Source organism: Myripristis murdjan, chromosome 16 (assembly GCF_902150065.1).
Source record: "Myripristis murdjan chromosome 16, fMyrMur1.1, whole genome shotgun sequence".
Taxonomy (NCBI): domain Eukaryota; kingdom Metazoa; phylum Chordata; class Actinopteri; order Holocentriformes; family Holocentridae; genus Myripristis; species Myripristis murdjan.
In genome coordinates this window covers 4,635,807-4,652,145 of record NC_043995.1, presented here as the reverse complement: position 1 = coordinate 4,652,145, position 16,339 = coordinate 4,635,807, and positions in this window count along the sequence as shown.

Below are 16,339 nucleotides of genomic sequence, written 5' to 3'. Positions count from 1 at the left end.
TGTTATGTGTGGGTGTGAAAGAGAATATATAATACACACATGTTTGTGAGTCTGAGTTAATGGAATTCAGCAACCCGTGAGTCACACCGACCTGATGAGAAGATCATCCGGAGACAGACATCCTAAATCTGTGTGAGTGTGTGTGTGTGTGTGTGAGCGCACACACACACGTCCACTGGTGTGTTTGCGCACATCTGTGTTTCCTGTGCTTACACACTTGCACGTTTTAAATGTGTGTGTGTGTGTGTGGCTGCTGTTAAACCTTGTAAAGTCCTAACACAGCAGAACACAACGTGATGTAAAGCTGATTTTGGTGCAATCAGGGTCCAGGTGATGCAAAGCACTTAAGGATCACACTGTGTGGCTTACTCCTCATGTGATACACACTCGGCCGGGTCCTATCAGAGCCAGATGGGGGGTGAATCAAAGCAGAGGGCTGACTAATGACACGACATGGATCGCGTCATGTTGTGCTCAGCAGAGCTACATCCATACTAGGTTAAAAATCCAATTCATATTTATCAGTGTTAACAAAGAGACTACAAAAATGCTTGGCAATCAAGATAAAAGATACAGAAATAATATTACTCAGGTCAACCCAAACAGTTGAGGTAGATGGCCACCAACCCAGAGCCAGGTTCTGCTCAAGTTCAATTTTTTTTTTTTTTAAATTATTATTATTATTATTTTTCCCTGCAAATGTCGCTATATGTGTTTGCTCATGGGGGACATTTTGGGTCATGGGATGAGCCAACATCTGTTGGGTCTCTGTAAAGTACCTTGAGATAACTTTTGTTGTGATTTGATGCCATACAAATACAATTTGTATAGCGGAGCTGAGATGGAGGACAGTAGCAAAAAATTAATAAATAAATAAAAACTAGAAATAAAAAAAAGACTTTGTATGCTGCTTATAGTGAGAGCAGATGGTGTGTGTAGTGATGTGTGTAGTTGGTGATTTTCATAAGGTATGCAACAACAAAACTGACTGAAACTGTACTTTCATAAAAACCTTTACGCATTAAATAAGAAAATGCACTGTTAACATTTAGATCACTTTGACACTACATGTACACTGTGAATTAAATCTATAAGAATTTATATCAGCCTCAAAAGGTGGTAAACTGTACTCTGCATATTAAGAGGTGTTTAGCTGAGACTACACCAACAAGTCAACATATGGGAACACTAATCATTTTATTTGGGCAGCGTGTTTCGAATGCAAACTTTATTAACCGATTTAGTTTCACAGCGCTCTCCGACTATTTTTCTGTCACCCGAGTTTAAAGAGGGCATTACTTTTGCCCATGTGTCAAAAACATGTAATGCAAACATGAAAGCGCAAAGCATCACACCCTTACGCTGACCCTGTAACCTTGTAACCCCCGAGTCACAGCAGTAAAAAACAGAAAATCCCCTCCAACTGGACAGCTGCCATGGTTCCAAGCAACCGACACAAACAGCAGGAAACATATGAGGGGATCCCGTCACAGGGGCCGTGAAAAAGGAAGGCATTGACTAGGGACAAGGAAAGAGGGTGGGGGCTGGGGTGGTGTGGGGGGGGTTGGGGGAAGGGGGTCAGTGCTCCACCAGACTTGCTCCCCTTCCCACCCACAGCAACCCCCTTCCACATAAACGCTTGGCCCGTGCGACTTTTCTTTAAAGTATTTCCCCAGCCTCTCATTCACATCGACTGTATCTGTCTGCAAACCGCTGGGTGACTTGCTGCCGTGCTGTAAAGCCAGGATGGAGCTATTTTTATTCGTTTTATGACATGTCAATACCAACACCAAGGGCAGGTCATAGAATCACAATAACAGTGTAAGTGACCTGCCTGAAGCCCGCTGTGGCTCTGTAAATGAGAGGCCCGGGAAATTACACCGTTGCAACCGCGCCGAAGGACGCTAACTTGACTTGACATCCTCCTCCCCGTCTGTCAGTTGTCACACTTGCAGATTCCTTGAAAGATTTGCTTACATTGCTCATGCTGGATGTGAAATATTGCGGTGAAGAATGCAGCACAGTAACTTGACGGACGGGATGCTGTTTCGACTTGTCCCTGAAAATACTGCGCTGTACGTGTGCCCTACTTTGCGTCCTTGCGAGGCTGCTCTGTCCGCTATATGACAAAGTTACAGTGGGTGCAAACACAAGCGGCCCCTGTGATATTTCAAACAGCACGCTGACGTTTTTAGGGTATTGATCAGGCAGGTGCACTGTGTCGCATTTCTCATGTCAACTTTGCAGAAAAAACAGCCAGAAGAAGTAAGGAAACAGTAAACATGCATCATTCATCCCCTATGAATGATGCAGTCTTGTGAGTTATGATTGAAAAGTGGACCGGGTCATTATGTATATGCAATTAGCCACATTCCTCACAACAATACAAAAGAAGCACTGATGGAAGACCAAGGAAATCCAGAATAGCGTATCATGAGCTTATGTTTACAGCTGTCTTCAAATTAATCATATCTGATTTTTCTAATAATCAGAACTGTTTTTTTTTTTTTTTACAAAAGTTGAAACGGGCCAGATGGATAAGGCAGCTTTATTTATGGAGTACATCTCACACACAGGCAATTCAAAGTGCTTTAGAGAATAATAAAAATATCATCATAGTGAGATTTAAGAGGTTTGAAAAGTAAAGGACAGTAAAGCACAAAGGCAATTCAAAGTGCTTTGCAGAATACAACAAATTCAGAACAGCTAAAAAAAGTCCAAAAGCTTCATTACAAAGAAGAACTGGTGGTGCAAAACATAAAAGTTTTAAGTTCTAAGAATTTTGTCCAGATTAATATCATCTGGGTTATTCCAAGGAGGTGACTGCAAGCCCATGGCTCATGATAACAAAACGCTGCTTCACCATGTTTTGTTCCAACTCTTGGGACAGTCCCAGATGACATAAGTGTCCTTGAAGGTTCATATGGCACAAACATGTCAGAGATCCAGTATCATGCCAAAGCATGGAATAGACACGTCGGTCCACCAGGGGAAGCGTGTCAGTGTCACGTTTGCCATGCCTAAGTGTGTAAATGTCATGCCTTGTTTGGTGTGGGACCTAGGCCAGGCAGAAGAGAGCTAAAGTGATAAAAAAAAAAAAAAAAATCAGAATCCTGGCAGACTGTATTCCATCAGGTCCCAGCACTCACCCATCAGTAAAAATAATAATAAAAATAATAAAAAAAATATAACCAGACCTAATACTACCCAACTTAAGCAAAATGTGAACTTAAAGCTACATTAGCTGGAAAGCCAAAAGCTAAGAGAGCATTACATCACCTGTATGCAACTACTCAACAACAGTACTCCTTCAGTTTCATCTCTAAGAACCTTCAACTCTTCAACTTCACCCCGACTGAAACATAATTAACATGATGTGACTCATAGGCAATCTAGAACATTTTAAACAGAGGCCATAACTAAATTAAACATTAAAATTCAAATTAAATGTACAAGCCATACATCTCTATCGTACCTGGTCGGGAAGGTGATGGGTAATGGTTCCTTTGGGTTCACATGGAGTTGTTGGTATTGACTAGCCTAAATGTTCACCCCCTGCTGGTACAATGGCTGGTACTGCACGCCACACTAGCGGGACCTTTAAACTCTTACGCATGACGAAATGTGACATTGACACGCTTCCCCTGGTGGACAGGCAAATCTACTACACACTTTGGCATGATACAAGGTTATACATATGTACGGAGAGACTTATTCGGGCATCAAATTGTGCATCAAATTTCATGTCATTCCAACTTGTGGTGTGGGGAAACATGACTGATTAAAACATGATTAAAATGTTTGATTGTAATACTACCATTGGACCAATCAGCACAATTTTGAGAAATGCAGTGGTGAGCTGCGTTATTTATCAAAGTTGCATTCATCAAAATACAATCAGCTGTGTCTTAAATATTGCATTTAATAGGCTGATGACTGGAGGATAATCCGGGGTCTGAAGTAACAGACCACAGTCTGTATGCAATTAGGAGTGAGGCAGAACGTCTTGTGTTGTTTTGGTAAAATACATGACCAAATCTCTTCTGCTGTCATCTTCCAGTTAGAGGAAATAACTGTGGAAACCCAGCTGGATGTGACAAATGAAGCCTCATATCAAAGAGGAAAATCATTTTCTATATTTACTCTACAATACACTTCAAGACACGGCGAGATTGAACTTGGATTTGTGACCCTTTCACATCCGCATAGTCAAGACCTTGGCTGTGCTGGACTTTATAAAGGCCTTTTAATGTACTGCAGCCAAGCCTGAGAGCCCTGCAGTAAAAATGGCCTTGGCATACATGCCTGGGTTTAAATCATTGTTATGGACCTGGATGTGACAGTCATAGGCTAGAAAAATGAAACCATCCACCCTCATAATCCCATAACCATTACTGGGATTTGCAACAAAACTGAACGAATACACATTTCTGTAAAGGAGGGGGAAAAAAACACGCTGCTTATATAATATCATTTTGTCTGAAGGTGACATTATGGTCCTCCTCTGATGTCTCGCCTGAGTAATTGGCTGTGTAAGAAGTGATGTTGGAAAATTGTCTCATAGGTTATATGTCTTTGACCTTTCGAGACTGTTATTGGCCACACGTTTTGGATTAGATACACATGTGGATAAGATACAGTGCCCATGTTGGAATCACAATTTTAGGACACAAAAAAGTCAGCAAATCCACTTGCAAGGACAAAGTGCAACAAAAGGTCATTGGTTAAAAAAAAAAAAAAAAAAAAAAATGTGTTGTTGTGTTGTGATTCAACACAAAATTATGCATTGCATCTTTTAGTCAATATTTTCTTTTTTCTTATTTTTCTTTCATCTTATCTTTCTTTTTCCTTTGTTTAGAAGCAAATCATGTTGAAGTAATTCTGTTTGATTTTTTCCACATTTTAGAAAGAAAGACACATAATTGTGGTTGCTAATGCATTTAACATTCTAACTAAATGTACTGAATTGAATCGTTGACTCGAATCGTGGTTTACAGGCTCAAATTGAATCATTCCAAAAAAGAAAAAAATCTTAACAAATTGAATAACCAATTTGTGACTCAAGCTGATGCGGTGCTAAGCCAAACATTCAACCTCCCTGCAAACTACCGATCATCATCTTCTACAATTTTTTTTTTTCACAGTGTGGAAACAAACATAACAAATTTTCTTTTTGTTGACAGAAACTTTATTGACATCATCCTGGGTGTAGCTTTCTGTGAATTTTTACAGTGGTCTTAGTCCTCATTTTTGTCTTTGCTGTGTCTGAGCAGCTATATACTGTAGTCACATTATGATAAATTACATTGCAACCAGTCATTGGCATGCACTGAGTAACAATAGCATTATGAATGTTTTTTTCTCTGTAGACACAAATGTAAAATTCTCTTTTTTTGACACTTTACAGACATCATTCTCGGTGTATAGTTTTTTGTGAATTTTTAGTGGTCTCATTTTTTGTGTTTGATGCTTCTGAGTAGCTATACACTGTAGTCACATTATGATAAATTACACTGTAGTTGCAAGTTTTGGCATCATTACGGCAAGAATAGCTTGAAAGTGTGAAACACCCCCCAGTTTGCATACCAAATCTGCAAAAACAGCCTTGCATCCCTGCAAATTAATCTTTTATCCATGGAGTATCGTGTAAACAACTGTGACAAGGTCCCATCCTATCCAGTGCTCCTTCCCTATTTTATAACAGCACTGCAGAGTCAATATTAGTCAATAGCCGTGTGACGATGACAACCCCTGCTCATTCAGTATACAAACCAGACGTACGCACTACTTCCTATTCATAAGAGGAATCTCTGAAAAAAGCCAGGAGCTAAACATACAGTGGTGTCCAGACATGCCTAAGATAGCTCAGAGCAGTTCTCCATTGTGTGGAATGGAGTAGAGTACGCACCTCTGCAGGCCTACACACTGGGGGGAAAAAGAGAAGTGGGGAAATGTGTACAATCCTGGCCGTGCGTGAGCGCCCGAGTTGGAATTGATTGTAGCCATTCACAACTTGTCTGTATTAACCACAGACTTCTCCATTTAGCAGCGTCACCAGTCAGATCAGACACTCTTCCGGAGGGAGGGCTGGCTGCAGCTGCGGCAGTCGCTGCTTGACGCCGAGGGCTTGAACACACTGTGCAGTTGAGTAATAAACCTCTACTTGTATCAACAGTGTGTGCGCTGATGAATGTTTACAGCTATTAAAAGTTATGCGATTCAAGTTATAGCGCATAGCAAGCCTGCTGAAAAAAACACATAATGATAGTGCAGGGAGTGCAAGATGCCACTGCATACATTTCCCCGGATATGACAAATGAATTATACGTTGTAAAAGTGGAGGGCTAACAGCAGCTTTGAGGACACAGCTTGGGTTTGCAGCCTTGAGTTTTATGTATTTCACTGAGAGTTTGTTACCTCTCTAGATTTCAGTGTCTTGTTAGAGCCCCTGTCCATATTAATATGTGCTTCAAGCTGACTTCCCCCCTATTGGTCACATTCCTAATGTCTAGACAAACAAATATGACAGGTTTAAGCCCACAGCTCTCTCTGTGCTGGACAACCTCAGATGTGATTATTTATACCTGTCAACTTTTAGTCCGTGTTTTATGTGCAGATTTTTTATGGAGATTCTAAGAAATGGGTCTCTGGCCGTGCAAGACATAGCCAGAGTCCTGGGCCAAGCCACTGGTAGTAAACCATGATAGAAAACTGTGGCATTAACTACTGTGCTCATACTGCAATCCCCGCTCTTATCATTATCACATCACCAGCACACTTGGCAAAGATTTCCGCTCCCTTGACAGCGATGCACCACAGAGAAGTTATGCGCTAAGAGCAGAAAAACTCAGAAAACAGGAGTGTTGAAATGTGTACCAGACACAGCTGATCAAGGGGCTGGCACTTATTGATGGGTGTGCGTGCATGTGTGTGTCTGTTGTCTTGGCGTTCGACACGAATGGCCCCGCTTTCGGGAATGACCAAATAAAGAGAAAGGGCAAAATAAACCGCATCAGCAACAACTCAATTCCCCATAGATACTGAAAGCAGCCAGCGTCTGTTTACAAGACATGAGCGGCGATCATTTTCGACAAAACACGCAAGCGAGAGCGGGCCACTCGTAAAATCTGTGCACAAGACATACTATGTCGCTAATGCTCTCCGCAGACATGTTGTGGCTGCTCAGTGAGCGCGATTTCATTGGACCAGATGTAGTAGCGCTATAAATTACATCTTCTCTGGAAATGTATCATTATAGTGAAGTGAAGGCGACTACCTCTGAATACACTGACACTGTATACACCCTGTTTGGAGCTTTACTGTGGTTATGAACCAAACACGGAGAGATGGCACTCTTACTACAAATAGAGTTTAAGTACACTAAATCTGCACTGGGCAACTCCGCACACTGGTGGCTCCAAATGGCAGCAAGTAACCGTCTGACAAATCTGACCTTAAATATCCAGAAACCACTCGATGCGACGTCATTAACTACACACAGCACACTCATGTTTACCAACCAGGATGGCCAGTGGTGCTGTCAAGCAAAGGAAACCTAAAGGACAAGAGAGGAAAAACATTTCATTTCGATTAGTGCAGCTTTCTCTGGACAAAGTGCTCATACATGGCTGTTTATAATTCAAGGTTAGGTTTTGATTTGTCATATGTGTGGAGACGAGTGTGTACCTGACAACAGAATGCCATGTGGGCAAACAGGGTGAATACACAGAGACTCAGTTTCAGGGGATCGGATTCTCTGTTGCAGCTCCACTTTGTGATTTAGGGCTACCGGCTGTATTTGTACATAAAAAAAAGTTTGCCTGGTGCAGAATTAATCCAAGAATGTGTACTTAAAGAGTAAGTCCACAGTAAATCAGAGGAATATTATAACTCACCCTTTGCGGCTATTTTTACCAACTTGTGGTTTTAATGTATGATTGATTTTGTATTTTTTATTTATTGTTTTTAAGTCTATCCAATCTTTTGTTTTAAATACTTCTTTTAAAATTTTAAAAATTTTAAAATATGTTTCCTTTTCTCCTGTTTTTAGTTTGTAAAGTGCTTTGAATGCCATTTATGTTTGTGTTTGTGCGCCTGATTGATCATATATAGCAGAACAGGGCTGCAACATTGCTCTGTAAGGGTTGAAACTTTCAGACATGTCGCTCTTCTGGCCACAATTAATTCCTCATGTGACGGCAGGTATTTTCATCAGGTGTCAATGACAAAAGATGTGCTGTGACACCACTGATTGGTTGAGACCAGAGCTGCAACATGCCTGAAAAATTTCCGCTAGTGTTGATTCAGTCCAGGGTTGCCAAGTCCGCGTTTTTTCCGCCAAATTGGGCTACTTTTTAAGTGTTGCCGCGGGTAACAAATATTGTCTGCGGGTTGGGCTTGGACAGACATGAGTAAAGATTCATATTTTGAATGACCAATGTTTATACCCAAATCCTGTCAAACTGACTCCGGGCCAGATCAGCATATAAACTATCCACATATGTCACATGCTCCACAGACAAATAATATGCCAATGCTGTGTGAGGACACTCAGCACATGACCAATCACATCATCAGCACCGTATCCCATGGTATCCCATATTATATTTTAAGTTCTGATATACTGTAAATTAAATAGGTGAAAGAACTGTTCCGGGAAATTGCCTTTAATGTTTATGGTGTTATTTTATAGATATTATAGTGCATTTTGCAATTATAGCAATGCTGTTGGACTTTAAAAGCAACATATATGGATTTTTGTCTCAGACCTGGCAACCCTGATTCAGTCTTTAAAGGTACACTATCTAATGTTATGACTCATTAGCACCATCTTGTGGCTATTCCCTGTCCTCATCAACGCACATACCAAGAAGCTGGATATTATAAGCTAAGCAGAATTTCATTCATCATAGTTTGAGGCAATATTTTTAAACTACAGCATAATTTCGGGGTACACATATGGTTAGAGATGTTTACAAGGAGCTACAAGTGGTATCAGGTCAAGCAACAGCCATGGGAAACATGGTAAACATATATTTTATGATATAGGCAACAGTACGTTCTAATGCTCTGCTGTAGACCTTTTTCACAGCAGTCATTTTGCCATGAAGTAACAGGCAACCACAGGTGTTACTAATGACTTTAATTACAGGTTTGTTCCATTAGGTCACATTCAGTCACATCCTGGTGTTTTCATGCGGTCTCACCGGAAGAGCTCTTTTAAATGGAGCGAACCTTCATGAATGTTTTTACCCTGCTTTTGATGCTAAAACGGCTGCAAGGAAAAGGTACGTTACAAGAAAGCTAACGGTATGGCTAGGGGGGCTACACACAGCGTATGTTGCTAATGTAAAAACAAATGTGTGGCCTAGTTCGCAGTGATAAAGTTATTCCTAACTGCGAAACAAGTCCAGGGTTTCATGAGCTTGAAATTCCTGTTGTTAGCCTGGCTAGCACCAGACCCTACAGACTAGCATAGTGGGCACTAGCCTTGCTAACATGGAGGGGTGACTTTCCTAAAATAGAACAAAGCCAGACCGGTCTAGCCAGCAGTCGAGTTGTAAAAAAAAATTCAGGAGGGATGGCCATGGTTATGACTTCACCAATTTCACTTTTTTTTTTTTTTTTTTTTAAATGGGGGATGGGTGGAGGTGTAAACTGAAATAGACGTATTAGCCAGGGTTGCCAAGGTCCGCGTTTTTTCCTCCAAATTGGGCTACTTTTTAAGTGTTGCCGGCGGGTAACAAATTTTGTGCGCGGTTGATGATAATGCCTATGAATAAAGATTCATATTTGAATGACTATGAAACCTGCTGCCGACGACTTTGAGCCCACCAGAGAGATGCTGGCCTTGTTCCAGGGGGTGCCGTATATGGGGGAAAAGTTAGGACAATTCCAAGGGCCCTTGCCTGACAGGGGCCCCAAAAAAATAGGTAAAAACTAATATAAAATTATTAAACCATCATCGAGTAAATATATATATATATATATATATATATAGATATATATATATATTTTTTTTTTTTTTTTTTTTCATGGGGCCCCAAAATTCCTGGCGGCGCCCCTGCCTTGTTCAATACAGTTTCTGTATGACAGGGACCAGGGCAAGGATCTCAACATGTCTAAAAAGAAACTGGACAGCGCTGTAAATAGTTCAAGTTCATGGAGTTTTTTCCCGTTCTTTTTTTATGTTGGAGACAGTCAGCAGTTTAACAGGTGAGCTGAAATGATTTTCAATTGCCTTTGCCGGGGAAATTGCCTTTAATGTTTATGATGTTATTTTATAGATATGTATAGTGCATTTTGCAATTATAGCAATGCTGTTGGACTTCAAAAAGCAACATATATGGATTTTTATGGGCATATTTTGAGTTCTGGTATTGGGCCTGATTTTTGGGGCCGTTTTTATACCCTGTTGGCGGGTTTTGGGCTGGTTTTGAGTTGCTGTTTGGCTGCTTTTGTCTCACAGATCTGGCAACCCTGGTATTAGCCACTACTGCCAGTACTGGCCTACATAATATTATGCATCTCCACAATGTTTAAGCACTCCAGTAGCCTATGCAGAAATATATCAAAACCAGAATAGGTGAAAAGACGCATTTTGCTGCATGATAAAAACTACATATGTTTTGCCCAAAGCTGCATTGGTATAGCAAAAAAAAATGGAACATGTATGTAGGCTTTAGGGGAGACTTGTGGCTACTGAGTGAGTGAGCAGCCTGACGTTAACGTTAGTGAACTGGTGTTTTAGCTAGCTGCTTAACAAGAGAGATGAACGTCAGGGCCATACCAGCTGTGTCGTTTAGTTGCTCATGGCCACAGATTCAACCTCTGCTGACTTTTGTAGACTAATAACAATGAACCTGGAGTTTGGTCTTCTTGAAAAAAGTCTCGGAAATGGCGTCCACCTGCCCGTTTGGCCATGCTTACGTATGCAGTATCCACAAGATGGCATAGCTGCGCCTGCAAAAAAAAAAAAAAAAAAAAAAAAAAAAAAAAAGCATGTGTCATTGCATGCCCCCCTCGCCCTCAGCATTTTCATATTATAAGCGTAATTCTTGCAAAATGATGAAATAAGTAACAGTTTCCATATTTATTGATAAAATGGCATCTAAAAAAAAAGGGAGGGTGGGGGGGGTTCATCTGTTTTGTATTGCAGGAGGGATGCCATCCGCCCTCAAACCCCCTCAGCTTGAGTCCTGGGTCTAGTTACTGTCAGAACTTGACAATCTGAAATTTGATCAAGTAATTGTTTATACAGCAGAGGTTTCTGTTCAAGGCAAAATGATTGGTTGAGAGCTTTGTTATTTACTATAACATCATGGGAGGGCAATTTGCGTGTGCTCTTGTACATCGAAAGATTTTTTACATTTGGCTGGTCAGTTTTGGCTTAGTGGTTAGGCTAGTGTTAGGGCTAAGTTAATAAACGGTTAAGGTTAGTAATGCATGTAACAAGTGTATGTTGCATGTTGTCTGTGAACAGATATCCTTCAGATTGGTTTATGTTGCTCAACAAGTTATAGATTGGAGAATTATACTTTTGGTAGAGCATTAAAAACAGCACAATTAATGAAACCAATATTGCTGATTCAAAATCAGTGCAACCAAATCACAGCCATGATGTTATTTACAAAAAATATAACACCCGCCCTCTTGTATCATGTGGTTTAGACATATAAATACCTTGTGATAAACAGACCCAAAAACTAGGCAACACCAAGACAGAAACTGAATGCCGTGAAGAAAAAACACTAAAATGCCCAGCGATGAGAGATGGTATAGGCCTAGTTACTAAATGCATAGATCAAGAGCAGCAGAAGTTAACATGACTGGGTTTTGAGCTTCGGCAGATCTTCTCTCATGCTTAAGGACGTGACAGCTATAATGTCAGTCGCTGTAGAGCCCTGGTAGCGTATGAAAAGCTCTGACTGTTGCTGACAGACACCAGCCTAATGGTACTTTTACTCACAGCACAGAATCCATCAAGATAAGCCTTCAGACTCCTATTGAACAAGACCATGCCACAACCGCAGGGTTTTAAGTTGTTCACAAGTAGCGACGGCCCATCCTACTGAGACTGCCAATCAGTTATGCAGCTACTTTTTTCCTACCACTGGCTTGTACCATAATTCATCTTCTAAAGTATGTGATGCTGCTTTTTCATCTCTGAGCTCACAGGCGCACATCAGCCAAGCCACAGCCGACGCCAGAGAGCTACTGTAGGCAAAGAAAACACAGCGTACTATTACTTTCCCCCATGCAGTCTGCGTACGCTTGCCCCACGGTCTGCCCCCAAAAGGCGGTCTGCTTCTGATTATGTGCGATCATCCTCCCTGCTTAAACTTGCCAGCTACATTTCAGACTCACGGGAGGATTGTTTTTTTTTTTTTTTTTTTCCCTTGAAATCTGGCCCTCATTCAAAAGGAATTACATTGTAGATTATCCAAGCCTCTGCTAATTGTGCACTCCATGGGAGCCACCAGCACATAACAATATTTCCCTATGCTTTCCCAAAATACTGGCTGCATAGTCGTCTCGACCATTTACACTATTTGACCCATCAAGGTTGCAATTTTATTTGTGGCACGTGTCATAAGAAAAGCAGTGAGAGTTTTGCCTCTCCCTCAAACTATCTTAATGACAGATATCCGTGCAAATTCTCTCTCAACTTATATCACTATATACTAACATTTCCGATCATTATACCAATTGTTCAGTGCTACATTCAGCAATTACTTTGTACTTTGGCAGTTGAATCACAATGCTCAGCATGAGCAATGTTGTGTGTGTGTAATATTTAAGTGTCAGCTTCTATTTATCAACCAAAAGCTGCTCAGCTAGCCACAGTGCAGGGGTTTTTACCTCTGTGTCAGTATACGGCCCCAAAATATAACAACAAAGCCATGCCATGCCAAGTAGCCTGTGAATAAATGATAACAGAAGTGCAGTGAAGGAAATTAGCCAAAAAAATGAAAGTCAGTATTTTCCTTTAACGCAGGCAAAGCATACGGCATCATGCCCGCAGATTCATCGGGGACTGACTTTATACAAAACAGTGGAAAGCAAGAATGAGGAACATGGTCTGTTCGTGCTGTCAGTGGTTCAGGGTACTTATTTTGGGTGAAGCTGTGAAACCATATTTCCCTCAAACATGAGGAAAACACATTTGGAAAAGAAACTTAATAGCATTTGAGCTTTGATTTTAATCATGGGGATAGGCTGAATGTTTTGAATAATGCTGATGATCAAATAATAGCATGATTGCCAACATTGAGGACAGTTAACGGTATAGCCTACATATCAGCAGATACACTGAAATATAATACTTTGTTGATCGTTTGCAGGGATCCTCCCTTCTCAAAGAGCGGGCAGGGGGGGCTGGTTTGGGTCCGATATGGAACAACATGAAAAAATGATGCATATTCATATTCACTGGGTAAAGCAATGTCTTATAGTACTCTTATAACAAAGCTGGCGTTGTACTGAAGCCAGGTTATACTAGGCCTAAAGAAAAACTGTGTATTTAATGAGACTGATGACAAACAAAACTACAACCGAATTAGTTCAATACCGCATTTCCAAGCTATTGTTTGAAAGCCTTTGGTCTGCAAGAGGAATGTAATCCAGAGCGAGTAGCATGAAGTTGTGTTGTGGGCAGTAAAATGCTTGGTAAACTATCATTCAGCGGTCTCCATGAGGCAAACAACCACCAATAAAAACAGAAAATTCTATTATGTTTTCGGAAGACCAATAAAGACCATATTCCCAGAGTTACTTACATCAATCTGGTGTTGCTCACCATGATGACTTACTGTCATAAAGATTTATATCATGCTGGAAAGGTGGATAAAATCCCCTCAAAAGGTTTACAGTCCACTGCACTGATAGATTAAAGAACTTGTTTCACAATTTTCAGAGATTGATGAGAAGAAGATACAGAGAGGCCATGCTCAAGTATATTTTTTGACACAGGAAAATAACACTGCATCCAACTGACAGTTTTTTTTTTTTTTTTTTAAGAAAAATTGAAAATTTCTTGCCTAATGACTTTATAATAACATTTCTCTCCATTGATAACCTATAAATTTACTTACTTACTTACTTACTTACTTAGGCTACTTACTTACTTACTTACTTACTTACTACTACTTACCTAATCGATGGATAAACTGGGTTTGGCTGGATTTACCACATCTTGAAAGAAACATACAAGATCAGTGTAAAGCAAATGAAAAAGAAAAATTTTGAAACATGGTTTGCATCGAGACAAAATGATCTCACCCCTCATATTTTTATAGTGATATGACCAAATTACCTCATGAGGTGGGCATTTTTAGGAGCACTATTAGGGATTTGTGACGTGCACATTTAAGCCAGGCTAATAATGGAGATAAACTCTATTTAAATGAGGGTATCATGGGGGGTAAACTGGATTCTAGATGGGTCTCAACCTCGGTGACATCCACTTATGACCGGGGATCACCTTATCCCCCACCCCCACCTCCCACCTCCTCCGATGGGATCCCAGGGTGGAAAACATCATCAGGATGTGCAGGAGGCTGCAGGAGCCGGCAGCGTCATCCCTGGATGGGCGGCGCACTGACGGAGGACGGAGGGTGTTTTCCAGCTTTAAAAGAGCCGGAGCCGGCCCCTCTGACAAACCGCGCTGCGTCACCGACCAGGGGAGCCTCTTGGAAACCTTAATTAGACGAGAGAGAGAGGGAGAGAGAGAGAGAAACTCACCTTAACTGTCTTCTCCCTCCTAGCTGTATCTGCTGCCGGTCTCCAAATCCAGCTCATCTCCAAGCCTTTTATTCATTTGGTGCGCGTATTCCATCGCGCATGGGTACCAAGTGATTTACTAGAGCCTTGCTTTAATTGCATCGCGAATTATGCTTTTACCTGAGGGTGTCTGACGTGAATCAGCTCGTGCATTAACTGTCATCGGTGAAATATTTCTTAGTATAACCTCACAGCCGGGAGAGTCGCGCGTCGCTTGTTGAATGCAGGATACATTCAGCCTAAGCGTCAATTCCAAGTTCAGCTTTGGAGCAGCAGCCGGGAAGGACCGGGGACTTCAGTTTCTCACCTCTCTCGCCGCCGAGATGAAGTCTGCAGAAGAAGGTAGAGCACACGTACACTGTTGTCTTGCTGTTTGCCATACACCACGTCAAAAGTTTTTCGCCGCACCCGTGACGGCCGTAAACGTGTTGACAAATTCGCGGTTGCAACTAATGGAAAGTGACAGGGACCTTGTGCGCACATGTGGAGGCTGAAATTACTAGGCACGAAGCGTCAATCAATTCTAACCTATGGCAAAGCCCCTTCAGCTGATATGTTGTCAACAAAAGTTCAAACCTGATGTTGTCCACTGCATTTCTGATGAAAAAATTGAGTAATGATTAATCACTGAGCGGATATTATTATCTGATATATTGCATGAAAATACCAAATTATGACGTGTAGATCACCAAAAACAGATTAGAGTTGTTTATAGTGAGCATTTGTCCCTAATGTTATTGATTTATTTTAATTAATTGTTGTTTTTTTTTAAATTATTATTTATAAAAGAGAGCAATCATTTCTGACAAAGATTAATTTGCCGTCAATCAAGGTAAGGCACGAGAAATGCCTGTTCCTTGTCAGAACACAGTTTATAACTAAATCCATACCATTTGATTTCTCTAAGTGTCTTTGCAGGAGTTGCTTAACAACATGTGTACAATCAACTCCCATTTTGAATCTGTTGCTGCTGCTGTCATTATGCAGTGCATATTTTAGCACTTTGATGAGACAGGGCCTATATGAATAGCTCTGGATATTGAGTGATGGATCATAACAATGAGGAAAATTCTTTTATTTTCTTGTGTCTCTGCCCCGGGAGGTCAGGGGCAGAACAGCAGCTCTGAAGCTGCACTGCTTCTCTGGGCAAGGACAGTTCAGCAGGGCCAACGCTTGCCCCAGGTTGACTGGTTGACAGGCAGTCTCTTTAACCACGAGCAACTGGTTTGATTTTTTGTTTCAGCTCATTCTTAAAAGTATGCTATGACTCAACATGTGTGGATGCAAACTTTAGTCCTTCAAGGCTCATTGATGCGCCGGCTGTCTCACTTAATTCACAAAGTCTCCCAGTGCTGATGTCATTGACTTTTTGTGGATTTGGGATTTTCATTTTTGTCTTTGAGGTTTCAGATGGACGGGTGCGGGCTGTATTATTATTCATTTCAGTCCTTCAGTCCTAAGCCTCATAATTGGTAACAGGCATGAGAGAGAGAGAGAGAGAGAGAGAGAGATGTGATTTGTGTGTGTTCAGGGACGCTGGGTAGCTTGCTTGACAAGG